The sequence below is a fragment of the Schistocerca americana genome, chromosome 11, assembly GCF_021461395.2.
Source record: "Schistocerca americana isolate TAMUIC-IGC-003095 chromosome 11, iqSchAmer2.1, whole genome shotgun sequence".
NCBI classification, from domain to species: Eukaryota; Metazoa; Arthropoda; class Insecta; order Orthoptera; family Acrididae; genus Schistocerca; species Schistocerca americana.
This window is the reverse complement of record NC_060129.1, coordinates 128,388,608-128,397,558: the sequence shown is the minus strand read 5'-3', so window position 1 is coordinate 128,397,558 and position 8,951 is coordinate 128,388,608. Positions and strand designations below refer to the sequence as shown.

At 46.1% G+C, this 8,951-nt stretch overlaps 1 pseudogene; it reads right to left on the bottom strand.

The window, feature by feature from the left end:
• Positions 1-6,604: 6,604 nt before the first annotated feature.
• Positions 6,605-6,722, bottom strand: LOC124554283 (annotated as a pseudogene).
• Positions 6,723-8,951: the final 2,229 nt, after the last annotated feature.

Genomic DNA, 8,951 nt, shown 5'->3' with positions numbered 1-8,951 from the left:
GTGTACGGCCAGTGTAGGAGATCGCTCCCCACACCATGATGCCGGGTGTTGGCCCTGTGTGCCTCGGTCGTATGCAGTCCTGATTGTGGCGCTCACCTGCACGGCGCCAAACACGCATACGACCATCATTGGCACCAAGGCAGAAGCGACTCTCATCGCAGAAGACGACACGTCTCCATTCGTCCCTCCATTCACGCCTGTCGCGACACCACTGGAGGCGGGCTGCACGATGTTGGGGCGTGAGCGGAAGACGGCCTAACGGTCTGCGGGACCGTAGCCCAGCTTCATGGAGACGGTTGCGAATGGTCCTCGCCGATACCCCAGGAGCAACAGTGTCCCTAATTTGCTGGGAAGTGGCGGTGCGGTCCCCTACGGCACTGCGTAGGATCCTACGGTCTTGGCGTGCATCCGTGCGTCGCTGCGGTCCGGTCCCAGGTCGACGGGCACGTGCACCTTCCGCCGACCACTGGCGACAACATCGATGTACTGTGGAGACCTCACGCCCCACGTGTTGAGCAATTCGGCGGTACGTCCACCCGGCCTCCCGCATGCCCACTATACGCCCTCGCTCAAAGTCCGTCAACTGCACATACGGTTCACGTCCACGCTGTCGCGGCATGCTACCAGTGTTAAAGACTGCGATGGAGCTCCGTATGCCACGGCAAACTGGCTGACACTGACGGCGGCGGTGCACAAATGCTGCGCAGCTAGCGCCATTCGACGGCCAACACCGCGGTTCCTGGTGTGTCCGCTGTACCGTGCGTGTGATCATTGCTTGTACAGCCCTCTCGCAGTGTCTGGAGCAAGTATGGTGGGTCTGACACACCGGTGTCAATGTGTTCTTTTTTCCATTTCCAGGAGTGTATATCTCATTATGAAGAGAAACCCTGAAAGTTTCCTTTTTTTTTCATGTATACCGCGACAGCGGAGTGTGGTAATTTGCCGATAGTCGGCGCAAGTCGCAAACATGGAGAGTTCGGGTGCGGAGCGAGCTTTCTGTGTGATGAAGTTCGACAACAACAAGTGTGTTACGGCTGTTCAACGGATGTTTAGAACCAAGTACGATAAGAAGCCACCAACAAGGAAGGCCATTTACCACTGGCACAACAAAAATCGTTATGACGAGTTGCTTGTGCCTGGCAAAGAGGACGTCCAAGTGCGAGTGAAGTGAAGGTGGAGTGCAGACAAGAGACATTCGTAAGGAGTCCAAAGAAAGCGGTGCGTCGTGCATCCCGTGAACTCAAAATGGCTCCAATGACAGTGTGCAAAGTTCTCCGACAGAAGCTGTTTATGTTGTTGTTGTTGTTGTGGTCTTCAGTCCTGAGACTGGTTTGATGCAGCTCTCCACGCTACTCTATCCTGTGCAAGCTTCTTCATCTCCCAGTACCTACTGCAACCTACATCCTTCTGAATCTGCTTAGTGTATTCATCTCCTGGTCTCCTTCTTCGATTTTTACCCTCCACACTGCCCTCCAATACTAAATTGGTGATCCCTTGATTCCTCAGAACATGTCCTACCAACCGGTCCCTTCTTCTTGTCAAGTTGTGCCACAAACTTCTCTTCTCCCCAATCCTATTCAATACCTCCTCATCAGTTATGTGATCTACCCATCTAACATTCAGCATTCTTCTGTAGCACCACATTTCGAAAGCTTCTATTCCCTTCTTGCCCAAACTATTTATCGTCCATGTTTCACTTCCATACATGGCTACACTCCATACAAATACTTTCAGAAACGACTTCCTGACACAAATCTATACTCGATGTTAACAAATTTCTTTTCTTCAGAAACGCTTTCCTTGCCATTGCCAGTCTACATTTTATATCCTCTCTACTTCGATCATCAGCAGTTATTTTGCTCCCCAAATAGCAAAATTCCTTTACTACTTTAAGTGTCTCATTTCCTAATCTGATTCCCTCAGTATCACCCGAGTTAAGTCGACTACATTCCATGATCCTCGTTTTGCTTTTGTTGATGTTCATCTTATATCGTCCTTTCAAGACACTGTCCATTCCGTTCAACTGCTCTTCCAGGTCCTTTGGTGTCTCTGACAGAATTACAATATCATTCGAGAACCTCAAAGTTATTATTTCTTCTCCATGGATTTTAATACGTACTCCGAATTTGTCTTTTGTTTCCTTTACTGCTTGTTCAATATACAGATTGAATAACATCGGGGAGAGGCTACAATCCTGTCTCACTCCCTTCCCAACCACTGTTTCCCTTTCATGTCCCTCGACTCTTATAACTGCCATCTGGTTTCTGTACAAATTGTAAACAGCCTTTCTCTCCCTGTATTTTACCCCTGCCACCTTCAGAATTTGAAACAGAGTATTCCAGTCAGCATTGTCAAAAGCTTTCTCTAAGTCTACAAATGCTAGGAACATAGGTTTGCCTTCCCTTAATCTTTGTTCTAAGGTAAGTCGCAACGCGAGTATTGCCCCACGTGTTCCAATATTTCTACGGAATCCAAACTGATCTTCCCTGAGGTCGGCTTCTACCGGTTTTTCCATTCGTCTGTAATGAATTCGTGTTAGTATTTTGCAGCTGTGACTTATTAAACTGATAGTTTGGTAATTTTCACATCTGTCAACACCTGCTTTCTTTGGTACTGGAATTATTATATTCTTCTAGAAGTCTGAGGGTATTTCGCCTGTCTCATGCACCTTACTCACCAGGTGGTAGAGTTTTGTCAGGACTGGCTCTCCCAAGGCCGTCAGTAGTTCCAATGGAATGTTGTCTACTCTCGGTGCCTTGTTTCGACGTGGGTCTTTCACTGCTCTGTCAAACTATTCATACAGTGTCGTATCTCCCATTTCATCTTCATCTACCGGTACATCCCCTTCCATTTCCATAATATTGTCCTCAAGTGCATCACCCTTGTATAGACCTTCTATATAGTCCTTCCACCTTTCTGCTTTCCCTTCTTTGCTTAGAACTGGGTTTCCATCTGAGCTCTTGATATTCATGCAAGTGGTTCTCTTTTCTCCAAAGGTCTCTTTAATTTTCCTGTAGGCAGTATCTATCTTACCCCTAATGAGATAAGCCTCTACATCCTTACATTTGTCCTCTAGCCATCCCTGCTTAGCACTGTCTATGAAACCAATCGAATTGGAGCTAGTACAGAAGCTCAATGACGACGACAAAGACAAGCGTTTTGAGTTTTGTTTGCAGTTGCAACAATTGAATGAGGATGGGGATGTCATTGTTGATCGCTTAATTTTTAGCGACAAAGCCACCTTTCACACTAATGAGAAAGTGAACAGGCATAATTGTCGAATCTGGCGTACACGGCATCCACCCGAATTCACTGAATTTGAGCATGATACACCAAAGGTAAATGTTTTTTGTGCCCTGTCACGTCAAAAACTGTACGGGCCATTCTTCTTCGCTGAGAACACTGTCACTGGATATTCCTACTTGGACATGTTGCAGCAATGGCTGATGCCTCAAATGCAGATGGACTCTCCGTTCATCTTTTACCAGAATGCCATTTTCATCGCGAAATACGTGGGTACTATGGCTTCCCGAGTGAAATAATAAGAAAACACAAAAAACGGTATTTATGAAGAAGAGACATTTAAAAATTGAATAATATACATTTTTCTCATGTATAATAATTTCTCTATGTAAGTTTCGAGGGGAAAGAAATATAACAAAATGATCAAAAGAGACGACAAGATACGCTCTTTTGTTTGTTTTTTACTAGTCTTCACTTCTTCTCTTGTCTTGGTTGCGTGTAGACGGACATCTTGCGAGTGCTGGCAAATGTGAGCATTTGCTAATTAAGCAGATACTATATTGATTTAAATATTATTGTTCACTTTTAATTGGTGAGAGGTGACCCCGATTTCATGGCCGCCATCCTTGAATTAACCGGCATTCGGCTAATTTGGAGTGCAACAATCGCACCGGCCGATGCAGCCAACGACGCCATTACGTGGCGATATTAACTTATAAAAATTAGTGGAAGCGAAAACCTCGCCCGCTATTAACATAATGTACATTCTTCTCCACAGCCGCCGGACGCTGCAGAAAATACGTAGCTTTAAGGTTCTTATTTTCAGTACAACAGCCGAGAGCCAGAGCCAGGACTCCGACTACAGTGCAATGGTTAACGGAGGCAAGGAAAAATAATCTCGCTCGTGTGTGGGCCGCAATTGTAATTAATAACTAAAGATTTTTTGCTTTAAAGTGAAGTGACTAGCCGAGGAAATCAATATGAAAAGTTTATTCCATTGTTCAACTTATATACTCATGTTTTAAGATTCAGCGAGTCTAATTCCACTGAAGATTAATATTGTTAAAAAAGAGAACTTCACGAAAGCATTTAATTGTAAATCAAAATTGAATGAAATATCATTTTTATTAAGGCCCACCACGTAAGTCGGCAACAATCAACATTACCAATAAATAATATATTAAATTACGACGGCCGACGGACGCGGGAGTACCTGAACAAAGATTTCCTGAAAACGGAATGTCCCATGCGTCTAGTTGCAGCTCCCATTCAGCGTTCAGAGTGTGTTAATTTCCGTCGTGCGTCATAATCATTCCGAAGCCTTTTGATGTTGGTAAAGTCACTGATGACAGTGGCACTAAAGCAGAGCTATTAAACACAGATTTCAGAAACTCCTTCAGCAAAGAAGACGAAGTAAATGTTCCCGAATTCCAGTCAAGAACGACGGTCAAGATGAGAAACATAGTAGCTATCCTTGGTGTAGCAAAGCACCTTAAATTACTTAATAAAGGCAAGGCCTCTGATCCAGATCGTATACCAGTCACGTTGCTTTCAGAGTATGCTGATACGATAGCTCCATACTTAGCAGTTATGTACAACCACTCTTAGATAGCTCTGTAGCTGAAGACTGGAAAAATGCTACAGTCACACCCATACTGAAAAAGGGAAATAGGAGTAATGCGCTGAATTACAGTCCCGTATAACTAACGTCGATTTGTAGTAGGCCTTTGGGAGATATACTGTGTTCGAACATTGTGAATTAGCTCGAAGAAAACGATTTATTGACACAGTTAGCACGGATTCAGAAAATATCGTTGTTGTGAAACACACCCTGCTCTTTGTACTCATGAAGTAATGAGTGCTATCAACAGGGGATGTCAAATTGATTCCATATTTTTAGATCTCCAGAAGGCTTTCGACACCGCCCCTCACATGCGTCTTCTAACCAAACTGCGTGCCTACGGAGTATCGCCTCAGTTGTGCGACTGGATTCGTGATTTCCTGTCAGAAAGGTCACAGTTCGGAGTAATAGACGGAAAGTCATCGAGTAAAACAGAAGTAATATCCGGCGTTCCCCAAGGAAGCGTTATAGGCGCCCTACTGTTCCTGATCTATATTAATGACATAGTATACAATTTGAGTAGCCCTCTTAGATTGTTTGCATATGATGCTCTCATTTACCGTCTTGTAAAGTCATCAGATGACCAAAATGAATTGCAAAATGATATAGATAAGATATCTTCTGTATCGTACGAAAAGTGGCAATTGACTCTTAATAAAGAAATTCTGAACTTATTCACATGAGTACTAAAAGAAGTCCGCTAAATTTCGATTACACAATCAGTCACACAAATCGTAAGGCTGTAAATTCAACTAAATACTTAGGGATTGCAGTTACAAATGACCTAAATTGGAACGATCACATAGAGAATGATGTGGGTAGAGCAAACCAAACACTGTGATTCATTGGCAGAACACTTAGAAGGTGCAACAGGTCTACCAAAGAGACTGCTTACACCACGCTTGTCCGCTGTATTCTGGAGTATTGCTGTGCGGTGTGGGATCCACATCAGGTGGGACTGACGTATGACACCGGAAAAGGTGAAAGGGCGTCACGTATTGTACTATGGCGAAATAGGGCAGGTAGTGCCACACACATGATACGTGAATTGGAGTGGTAATCATAAAAACAAAGGAGTTTTTTTCTTTGAGGTGGGATCTTCTCATGAAATTCCAACCACCAGTTTCCTCCTCCCATTGCAAAAACACTCTGTCGGCACCCAGCTACATACGGGGAAACGATCATTACGATAAAATCAGGTAAATCAGGGCTCGCACAAAAAAATTTAAGTGCTCGATTTTCCCGCGCGCCGTTCCAGAGTTGAACGGCAGACAGACAGCTTGAAGCTGGATCATTCAACCCTCTGCCAGGCACTTTATTGTTAATAGCTGTGTAATGATGCAGATGTAGACGTAGCCTGAGTGGAAATGAGAGCTCCGCCAATGCACTGCCCTTTTACGCCTTGTGTACGCTCTACTACCGCCATCGGTATAAGAGCAAATCCCAATTGCTTGATTTTTGTTAATTCAGTGTGTGTGTACATTAAAGATTATTGAAATACAACCGATGCTGCAACTTATGTGGATTGGATTTTTTTTAGCAGTCCGTCGTCAAGCCACGAGTGGCCTACCGGGACCATCCGACCGCCGTGTCATCCTCAGTGGAGGATGCGGATATGAGGGGCGTGGGGTCAGCACACCGCTCTCCCGGTCGATATGATGGTATTCTTGACCGGAGCCGCTACTATTCGGTCGAGTAGCTCCTCAATTGGCTGCACGCGGCCGAGTGCACCCCGAGAAATGGCAACAGCGCATGGCAGCCTGGATGGTCACCCATCCAAGTGCCGGCCACGCCCGACAGCGCTTAACTTCGGTGATCTCACGGGAACCGGTGCATCCACTGCGGCAAGGCTGTTGCCATGTGAATTGGTTAGACTTTTAATTTTGTTAGTGTACTGCCAACAAATACAAACGAGGGCAGCAGCGCCGTCGCTGCTGGATCCCTATACTCGCTGTCAGACGCTCCTGCTCCTTGCTCGACGCATAACGATTGCCTCTCCACGGGCAAACGACATCCGAATCCTACTTCTGACCGAGAAACCAGCCGCGTGATCTGTCCTTGTACATCATGATTCAGCTGCTCCGCCGGCCGGAGTGGCCGAGCGGTTCTAGGCGCTACAGTCTGGAACCGCGAGACCGCTACAGTCGCAGGTTCGAATCCTGCCTCGGGCATGGATGTGTGTGATGTCCTTAGGTTAGCTAGGTGTAAGTAGTTCTAAGTTCTAGGGGACTGATGACCACAGCAATTAAGTCCCATAGTGCTCAGAGCCATTTGAACCATTTTGAATCAGCTGCTCCACCGCTGTCGTGTATCTGACCTTCAAGAACTGCGTACGACATTTTCACGACCTCTCGCTCGTTACGTGCGCGCTATCAGTGCAATAGAAAAGAAGGAAAAAAATCCACAGGACATTTTGCAGTAAATTAAAGAGAGTTACATTTTGTGCTGGGATACTTTTTCGCCTGAGGCCATAGTTTTAAATTTATTCTAGAACAATATACGCTACTGACCATTAAAGTTCCTACACCACGAAGATGACGCGTTACAGACGCGAAATTTAACCGAGAGGAAGAAGATGCTGTGATATGCGTGGCGACACCTACAACGTGCTGACATGAGGAAAGTTTCCAACCGATTTCTCATACACGAACACCAGTTGACCGGCGTTGCCTGGTGAAACGTTGTTGTGATGCCTCGTGTAAGGAGGAGAAATGCGTACCATCACGTTTCCGACTTTGATAAAGGTCAGATTCTAGCCTATCGCGATTGCGGTTTATCGTATCACGGCATTGCTGCTCGCGTTGGTCGAGATCCAGTAACTGTTAGCAGAATATGGAATCGGTGAATTCAGGAAGGTAATACGGAACGCCGTGCTGGATCCAAACGGCCTCGTATCACTAGCAGTCGAGATGACAGGCATCTCATCCGCATGGCTGTAACGGATCGTGCAGCCACGTCTCGATCACTGAGTCAACAGATGGGGACGTTAGCAAGACAACAAACATCTGCACGAAATGTTGGACGACCTTTGGAGCAGCACGTACTATCAGCTCAGAGACTGTGGCTGCGGTTACCCTTGACGCTGCATCACAGACAGGAGCGCCTGCGATGGTGTACTCGACGATGGACCTGGGTGCACGAATGGCAAAACGTCATTTTCGTATGAATTCAGGTTCTGTTTACAGCGTCACGATGGTCGCATCTGTGTTCGGCGTCATCGCAATGAACTCACATTGGAAGCGCGTATTCGTCATCGCCATACTTGCGTATCACCCGGCGTAATGGTATCGGGTGCCATCGGTTACACGTCTCGGTCACCTCTTGTTCGCACTGACGGCAATTTCAACAGTGGACGTTACATTTCAGATGTGTTACGACCCGTGGCTCTACCCTTCATTCGATCCCTGCGAAACCCTACATTTCAGCAGGATAATGCACGACCGCATGTTGCAAAGTGTTCGACTACTGCCCTGGGCAGCGCATTTTCCAGATCTCTCAGCAACTGAAAACGTAAGGTCAATGGTGGCCGAGCAACTGGCTCGTCACAATACGCCAATCACTACTCTCGATGAGCTGGTCCCGGCGGGGCTTCGAGTCCTCCCTCCGGCATGGTTGTGTGTGTTTGTTCTTAGGATAAGCTTAGGGACTGAAGGCCTTAGCAGTTAAGTTCCATAATATTTCACACACATTTGAACACTTGAAATACTCTCGATGAACTGTGGTATCGTGTTGAAGCTGCACGGGCAGCTGTACCTGTGCACAGCATCCCAGCTCCGTTTGACTCAATGCCCAGGCGTATTAAGGCCGTTATTACGGGCATAGGTGGTTGTTCTGGGTACTGATTTCTCAGGATCTACGCACCCAAATTGCGTGAAAATGTAATCACATGTCAGTTCTAGTATAATATATTTGTCCAATGAATACCGGTTTATCATCTGCATTTCTTCTTGGTGTAGCAATTTTGATGGCCGGTAGTATTCAAAAGTGAGCTTGAAACGCAACTCCGCCCGCACACCCAGCCCCCATCGGTCGGTATTTCTCCTGTGCTGCACGTGACACTCCCTCCTATCACTGTACAAAAATTTCC